This window comes from Equus quagga, unplaced genomic scaffold (genome assembly GCF_021613505.1).
Source record: "Equus quagga isolate Etosha38 unplaced genomic scaffold, UCLA_HA_Equagga_1.0 202571_RagTag, whole genome shotgun sequence".
Taxonomy (NCBI): Eukaryota; Metazoa; Chordata; class Mammalia; order Perissodactyla; family Equidae; genus Equus; species Equus quagga.
Window position 1 is genome coordinate 9,872 of NW_025798591.1, and position 9,229 is coordinate 19,100.

General features: G+C 34.4%; 1 pseudogene; it reads right to left on the minus strand.

The window, feature by feature from the left end:
• Positions 1 to 740: 740 nt before the first annotated feature.
• Positions 741 to 7,690, minus strand: LOC124233417 (olfactory receptor 10J4-like; annotated as a pseudogene).
• Positions 7,691 to 9,229: the final 1,539 nt, after the last annotated feature.

The window sequence follows — 9,229 nt, forward strand, 5'->3', positions numbered from 1 at the left end:
AGCCTCACACCTCATACAAGAAATAACTCAAAATAGGCCATATACTTAAATGTAAAATATAGAATTATAAACTATATACCTTCAGAAAATAGAGGAGAAAATATTGAAGATATAAGACTAGCCAAAAGTTTTGGGAATTCACACTAAGAATACAACCCATAAATGGAAAGGTTATCCAGCTAATCTTCTGAAAATACTGTGTTCCAAAATATGTTTTGATTTATTTCCTGCTTGCTTATATGTATATATATCTGTGCATATACACACACACACACACACACACACACACACACACACATGCAAGCATGCACACAAACATCCACATCCACATATTAACAATATTTTAAAACTATATCCTGTTTATACTAGAAAAATAGTGATGCCAGGAAATATCAGGTAATTAGATAATACTCTGTTTGTACTCAAAGTGATGATTTTTAGTGAAGTACTCCACTTTATCCACTTTTTTATGTGTGAGGAAGATTGGCCCTGAGCTAACGTCTGCTGCCAATCTTTCCTCTTTTTTCTTGAGGAAGATTGTCATTGAGTTAACATCTGCACCAGTCTTCCTCTATTTTATGTGGGGTGCTGCCACAGCATGGCTTGATGAGCAGTGCTAGGTCCATGCCCGGGATCCGAACCTGGGCCTCCTATGTGGAGCACGCAAACTTAACCACTACATCACCAGACTGGCCCCCACAACTTTATCCACTTTTACTTATTAAAATTATGTAAATTTTTTAAATGTTAAGGGTTCTTTTATTTTCGATCTGAGGGATAAACATATTTGCATTGTCTAATATCTTCCTTAGGGCTTCTGCAATTCTTTATTTCTTAAATGTAAAAGACAGGATTAAGTAGAGATGTCAGCACTGTATATGTCACAGCCATCAGCATATCTTCATGGAATGAGTCACTGTCCTTGGGCCTCAAATAAACAAAGCAAGAAAATCCATAGTGGATGCACAGTACAGTGAGGTGAGAGGAGCAAGTAGAGAAGGTCTTATACTTCCTCTTTGCGGAAGACATCTTCAAAACTACGGACTCAAAGAAGACATAAGAAACCATAATTAAAATAAAGCTGGACACCAATACAGGGCCAGGGAACAAAAACCATTTCATGATACAAAATGTAACCACAAGCAAGGGAGACCAGAGGCGAGATGTTGCAGAAGACGTGCTGGAAAGTGTTGGAGTCACAGAAAGGCAAGTTGAACATGGTGATGACGACGCACAGAAAAACCATGACCCCAGCCATCCAAGAGGCCAAAATCAGCTGAAAGCAGATCTTATGGGTCATTTGGATGGCATAACGCAGTGGGTTGTGAATGGCAGGTTAACAGTTATAGGAGATGGCAGCCGTGATGAAGCTGGTATTTCCACCTAAGCCTAACACAGAAAATATCTGTGTGACACACTCAGGAAGAGAAATGGTCTTGCTGTCTGATAGCAAGTCTGCTAACATGTGGGGAGAATTACCATAGTGGTACAAGTTTCTGAAAAGGACAGGCCACAGAGGAAAAAGTACATGGGGGTGTGAAGGCTGTGACTGAGCTGGATGACTCCCATTATGGACACATTTGCAGTTAAGATGGTCTTTTGAGAGAAGAAAATCAAGACAAAGAGGAGACTCTGCAGGTCTGGGAAACTAAAGAAACCCCACAGAGGGAACGCTTCCTTTGGTGTAATTGCCAATCCTCCTTGTGGGCAGAGAAACTTTGCTTCAAAGGTGCAGAGATTCTGAGGTAAAATTCTGAGAGGATTGTAAAAAGATCCATACGCACTGGACTTTAATGCGGGGCACCTTGGCAAGTTGCAGGCAACTCTTCATCAGAGAACCTGAGAAACGGATGCTAAATACACCTGCCTGAAGTTAAGTTCTGGAGTCAGTGATGAGAATGATTCTAGTGTTAGAATTTGCATAAATGACAAGGCGGGGGGCAAATATCTTCTTGGTTTCTACTCACAAAAGCACTCTTTATCTCTCTCTTTTCCAATCAGGATCTTCATGTAAGAGGGAAAGTAGGAATAAAATTGCTTTTTCTGACCCACTGGATCTGTGATGTCACATTTTTCGACTGCTTTTGGGATCTAATGGTACTTTGGTACTCAGGAGTGCTTAATAAATTAATGTCTGAATGACTAAAGGAATTCAATCTTTTGAATCGTTTAGTGTGAATATAACATTTAAAAAAATTTAGAAAGATCAGTGAAATGTTCTGGACGAACTTTGATTTTTCTTTCAATGCAATCCTATATTCATCAGTGCACCACCATGAAGCAGCTACAAAGGTGATAATTGTGACAATGATTAGACCACATACATGATTTTAACATGTTGTAACTTCTGCTGGGTTCCTATCCATGGTAGTAAGTGGAGCTTGAGATCCATAATATCATTAGTTCTTAATACATATCAATAATTTTTAAGTTCTTGAAAACTTCTTATTGACGTTCTTTTTCAGATGACTAATGTGACATAACAGACGAACTTGTAGTAATGATTTTGAAAGTACTGTATCATTCTTGAATGGCATATTCTGGTCATTATGCTGTAATGAAGTTAGGGTGTTTAGCAGAACTTCTATGACATTTTCTAGACAGTATACCTGTTATGTGGTTTGCTTTGCATTACAGAACTGAATAGAATCAACCCATATTTCTCAGAAAACTTTGGCAAATTATATTTATATTTTGATTCTTCATTAAACATCCAGTCTTGTGGGAGGTAATGGCAGAAAAGTGATATGAAGACATTCTATAGAATTTTGATTTTAACTTCTGTCACTTTTAAAGGTAATATTTTTCTTGTGTCCGTGCCACATAAATCTTCCTATTGGCTAGCAAGTTGTCAAAGATCTTCCTTGGAGAAATATTTTCTCAAGTCTTTAGTCCATTTTTTATTTAGGTATTAGGTTTTTTGCTATTGATTTGTAGGAGTTCCTTATATATTTTGGAAATGACCCTCTAATCAGATATATGCTTTGGAAATATTTTCTAGCATTCAGTAGATTATCTTTTCACTCTGTTGATTGATTCCTTTTCTTTGCAGTAGCTTTTTAGTCTGATGTAGTTCCTTTTACCTATTTCTGCTTTTTTTCCCTGTGCTTTTGGTGGCATATCCAAGAAATCATGAAGTCATAAAGAAACCAAAGAGATGATGTTTCCTCCTATGTTATCTTCTAGCAGCTTTATAGTTTCAGGTATTATTTTTAAGTCTTTACTATATTTTGAGCTGATTTTTTGTGTATGGAATAAGAGCCTGTCTCCATTGTTTTTCATGTGGATATCCATTTTCCAACACCATTCATTGAAATGACAATTCTTTACCCATTTTATAGTCTTGACATTCTCCTCAGAGATCATTTGACAGTACACATGTGAGTTTATTTCTGGGCTCTGTTCTATTTCATTAGTTTATGTTTCTATATATATGCTGGTACCATACTGTTTTGATTAATGTAACTTCCTAATACACTTGAAATCAGGATGTCTGATGTCCAGCTTTATACTTATTTCTTAAGATTTCTTTGGTAGTTCAGGATCTTTTGTATTTCCAAACAAATTTTAGAATTGATTTTTCTATTTCTGTAAATAATTCCATAGGGATTTTGATAGCGATTACCTTGAATTGTGATATGGCTTTGAGTAGTATAGACACTTTAGCAATAATCTTCCATCAACGAACACCAAGTCTTTCTATTTCTGTGTGTCTTCTTTAATTTCTTTCATCAGCATTTTGTATCTTCCATAGAACAAATCTTTCACCTTCTTGTTTAAGTTTATTACTAAGTATTTTATTCTTTTTAATTCTAAGTGGGATTGATTTCTTAATTTCTTTTTTAGATAGTTCACTGTTAGTAATTAGAAAATCAAGTGATATTTGTGTGTTAATTTTGTATCTTGCAACTTTATTGAATTTGTTCATTAATTCTAAGAATGTTTTTAATCTTTATGGTTTTCTACATAAGATCATGTCATCTACAAAAAGAGATAATTTTCCCTTTTCTTTTCCTATTTGGATGACTTATTTTTCTTGCCTAATTTCTCTGGCTAGGACTTCTATGTTTAATAGAAGTGGCTAGAGTGGGAATTCTTGTCTTGTTCCTAATTTTATAAGAAAAGCTTTCAGTTTTTCACCATTGAGTATGATGTCAGCTGTGGGCTTCTCATAAATGGCCTTTATTATGTGGAGGTAAATTCCTCTGGACCTAGTTGTTCAGATTTTGTCATGAAAGGACGTTGAGTTTTGTCAAATAGTTTAACTGCATATATTGAGATGATCATGTGATTTTTATCCTTGATTCTGTTAATTTGGTGTATCACATTAATTAATTTGCATATGTTGAACCATTCTTGCATCCTAGAGAGTCCCATATGGTCATGGTGTATGATCTTTTTTTTTTCCCGTGTTGTTGAGTTAGATTTGCTAGTATTTTGTGGAGGACTTTTGAATCTACGTTCAATGTACATCAGGGATACTGACCTGTAGTTTTCTTTTATGAAGTGTTTTGTCTGGTTTTCTATATGGATACACTGGCCCCATAAAATGAGTTTGGAAGAAGTCCCTCTCCTTCAATTTTTTGGAAGACTTTGAGAAGGTTTGGAGTTCATTTTTCTTTAAGTGTTTGGTAGAATTCATGAGTGACGACATCTAGTGCTGAACTTGTCTTTGTTGGGAGATTTTTGATTATGGCTTTAATCTCCTTACTCATTATTGGCCTGTACAGATTTTCTATTTCTTTGTGAATCAGACTTAGTAGGTTGTATGTTTCTAGAAATTTATCCATTTCTTCCAAGTTGTGGAATTGGTGGGTTATAATTGTTCATAGCAGTCTCTTATGATACTTTTTATTTCTGTGAAGTCTGTAGTAATGTCCCTTCTTTAACTTCTAATTTTCTTTCTTTGTTCTTTCCTTTTTTCTTGGTTAGTCTGAGTAAAGGTTTGTCAATTTTGACTATATTTTCAAAAAAGAACTCTTAGTTTCATTGAGGTTTTAAATGTCATTTATTTCTACTGCAATCTTTATCATTTTCCTCCTTCTGCTAACATTGGTCTTAGTTTGTTCCTGTTTTTCTAGTTCCTTGAGGTTTAAAGTTAGGGTGTTTATTTGAGATCTTTCTTTTTTCTCAATGGAGCCATTCATCACTATAAACTTGCCTCTTAGTACTGCTTTAGCTGCTCCCCATAAGTTTTGGTATGTTGTGTTTTAATTTTCATCTGTCTCAAGATATGTTCTAATTTCCCTTTTGATTTATTTCTGACCCATTGGTTGTTCAGCTCTGTGTTGTTTAATTTCCCCATGTATTTGTGGATTTCCAAGTTTTCTTCTGTTGTTTATTTCTATTTTCATTTCATTGTTGTCAGAAAAGATACTTGGTATGATTTAAATCTTGTTACATTTGTTAAGACTTGTTTTATGACCAACGTATGTTCTATCCTGGAGAATGATCTATGTTCAATTGAAAAGGATGTGTATTCTACTGCTATTGGGTGAGATGTTCTGTATATGTGTGTTAGGTCCATTTGCTGTATAATGTTGTTCAAGATTGCTGTTTTCTTATTGATTTTCTTTCTGGATGTTCTATTAATTATTGAAAAAAAGTTTCAAGTCTCTTACTTTTGTTGTATTGATTTCTGTTTCTCCCTTCTGTTATGCCAATGTTTACATTATTTATTTAGAGACTATTATGTTGGGTGTATATATATTTATAATTGTATCTTCCTAATGGGTTGATCCTTGTATCATTATAAAACGTCTCTCTTTTTCTCTTGTGAAAATTTTGGACTTAATCTCTGTTTTAGCTGGTAAGCATGGCCAACTTTGGTGTCTTTTGGATACTATTTCATGGACTATCTCTTTTAATCTCTTCACTTTCAGCTTATGTTTGTCCTTATATCTAAAGCGTGTCTCTTGTTCGAGATATATTGGTCAATCTTGCTGTTTATTTCATTGAGCTATTCTTATGTCTTTTGATTCAGGGAATTTAATCCATTTTTATTCAAAGTAACTGTTGATATGTAAAGACTTACTATTTCCATTTTGTTAATTGTAATCTGCTTTATACTTCTTTTTTCCATCTTTCTCTCTTTTGCAGACTTCCTTTGTGATATGCTGATTTTTGTACTGATATGCTATGATTCCATTCACTTTTTCTTTTATGTATCTTCTATAGATGTTTTCTTCATTGTTACCATAAGGTTTACATAGAAAAATCTTATAGTTATAACAGTCTATTATAAGCTGATGCAAACTTAAATTCAGTTGTTTAAGAAATCTGTATACTTTAACTTCTCTTCCCCACACTTTGTTATTCACATCACAATTTATATCTTTTTATATTGTGTATCCATTAACATGCTTTTTAAGTTATAGTTATTTTTAATGCTCTTGTTTTTTAGCTTTGTTACTATAATAAAAGTAATTAATATAATACTACTACAGTATAACTATGTTCTTCATTTGTCTATATATTTACCTTTACCAGTGAGTTTTTTACTTTTATATACTTCTGAGTTTCTCTTTAGTGTCTTTCTATTTCAACTTGAAGAACTCACTTTAGCGTTTCTTGTAAGGTAGATCTAGTGGTGATTAATTCCCACAGCTTTTGTTTGTCTGGAAAGACTTTATTTATCCTTCATTTTTAAAGGACAATTCTGCCAGATATAGTATTCTTGGTTGACAGTTTTTTCATTTCAGAACATTGAATATATGATCCCACTCCCTTTGACATGCAACATTTCTGCTGCAAAATTTGCTGTCAGTTTTTGAGGCAAACCATTGTATGTGATTGTTGCTTTTTTCTTACTGCTTTCAAAATTCTCTCTTAGTCTTTGATACTGACAATTTCATTTTACTGTGTTTTGTTGTAACATTTAGGGGTTATTTCAGCTTTGGAAATCTTTTGGGCTTCATGAATATGAATGTTTAATTTCCTTCCCAGAATTCAGTTTTCAGCCATTAATATTAAATTAATCTTTCATCCAGTTCTTTCTCTTCTCCTTCTTTCACTTTCAAATTGCATATATTGTTTCTCTTTCTGGTGTTCCACTAGTCCCTTAGGCTTTCCTTACTCTTTTAAATTTTTTTCTTTTTGCTCCTTGACTGGATAACTTCAAATGACCTGACTTTGAATTCACTCATTGTTTCTTCTCCTTGAGCAAATCATCTGTTGAACCCACTATTGAATTTTTTTACTTGTTATTGTAGTATTCTGCTTCAGAAAATCTCTTTGCTTCTATTTCATATTTTCTATCTGTTATTGATATTCTCCTTTTGTTAATGTTTTTTATCATGTTTTATTTTATTGTCTATCATTGTTCAAACTCGTTTATCTCACTCATCCTCTTTAAGATGATTATTTTGAAGTTTTTGGCAGGCAATACATAGATCTCCTTTTTTTTAGGGTCAATTACTCGAGAGATATTTTCTTTCTTTGATTGTGTCATTATTCTATGATTCTTTGTATTCTTTTTGGCTTTGTTGGTGTCTGTGAATTTAGAAAAGAGCCTCTGCTTCCAGTCTCTGTGCGCTGGCTTTTACAGGGAAAGACCTTCCTCCATCTGCCTGGCTAGAGATTCTGGAAGGTGTTCCAACTGTTTTTATGGATGTGTCCTGCCTGGCTTCTTCTGCTGTCTTACTGCTGTAACACAGGTCAGGACGTTGTATGTATGCTTCATTTCTCCCATACCTCATGGGGAAGTTATTTAAATTTCTTCACCTGCTCCTATTCTAGCAGAGCTTTGTCAGGTACATCAATCATCCCACAACTTCTCCTTTGTACTCAGCTGCCCCCAACAATATGTGCTGGCTCTGTCTGTACTGAAGGTCATGAGGCACAGAAACTGATCATTCTGGAGCACTTTGAAAGGCTGGGATGTGGAGGTACACTCTAGTCTTCTCCTTCCCTCCTATGGGAGTAGCTTCAGCTTCTGCACCTTCTCCCAATCTTTTAGAGCTGTGCCAAGTGCAGTCAGAAGACTGCCCCTCTTCCTTTGTTGTTAGCTGTCCCCACCAATCTCTGTTACTTCCATCAGTGCTGTGGATGAAGCAAGACAGAAACCAAACCCTCAGGCCTCTCACTGAAAGACCAGGAGGGTGTATGCATGCTCCAGTTACTCCTTTAACCAGTGAGAACTTATGGGCTGTGGTGATGTTTTTCAGCACTAAGCTGTGACAGGGAGGGAAAAACACGGGGAAAGCAAAATTGCTCTTCTTATCCATTTCAGTGTGACTGTACTTGGTTTTGTGTTTGACTAAGGTATGGCAAGTTCTCAACTGGATTCTGGACATCTTATAAAGATATTTTTGTCTGTAATTTTCCCAAAATAAAGTGTCTCTTTGGAGAACCAAAGGCTGAGACTTCCTTCTATGCTATCTTGCTAACATCCCTTCCCCAATTCCTTTCCATTGTTATCAGAAAGAAGGACTCATGTGGGACAGCCACTATATACATTTATAAATTTGTCCTGGGTTATGTTAATTCTACTGCTCTTTGTCATAAAATATTATTAGAATACTAGAAATAGGTATATATCTTCCCAACCACTTGTGAAGAAAAAGAAAACTTGGAAGATTGGTTTGAACTTGTAAGAGGAAGGTTGAAAATAAATGGCTAAAAAAAAAATATCACTGAGAAAATTACAAAAGAAGAAAGCATAGAAATATATATAGTGCAAAATAAATTTTAAGGCAATATTGTTTCAAGCAACACAAAAACATATTTCTTAAAAATGAAAGGTACAGTGGGCTAGAATTGTTGGAAGTGTTCAATACAGTTTACAGGATCAAATCTTTAACATTCAAGTCCAGTCTCATCATTTTCTATGTGACCTCAGGCAGATATTATACTTCTCTGTGTTCACCTTATTTCCATCACTGCTAAGTTTCTTTAAATATGTATTAAGCATTTTTATATTTATATAAATATATAGTGTTTCATGGGGAAATTTGGGTTTCTGAGTGAATTCAGAATGCCATGACAGAAAGTTACTTATTAGAAACTGCCCTGTTTATTCCCTCTATAGCCATTATAATGATCATTATGTTATTATACATTTGTTTACAGTTTAATATCTGTGTTGCCCTCTAGAATATAAGCTGCTTGACCTGAAATATCAAATTAAACTTAAAACCAATATTTAAGTATGGGATAATATGTTATACTCTCAATAATTATGAAATGAAAGGGTATCAACATTTAGAAGAAAGGAAAAATTACTGATCAC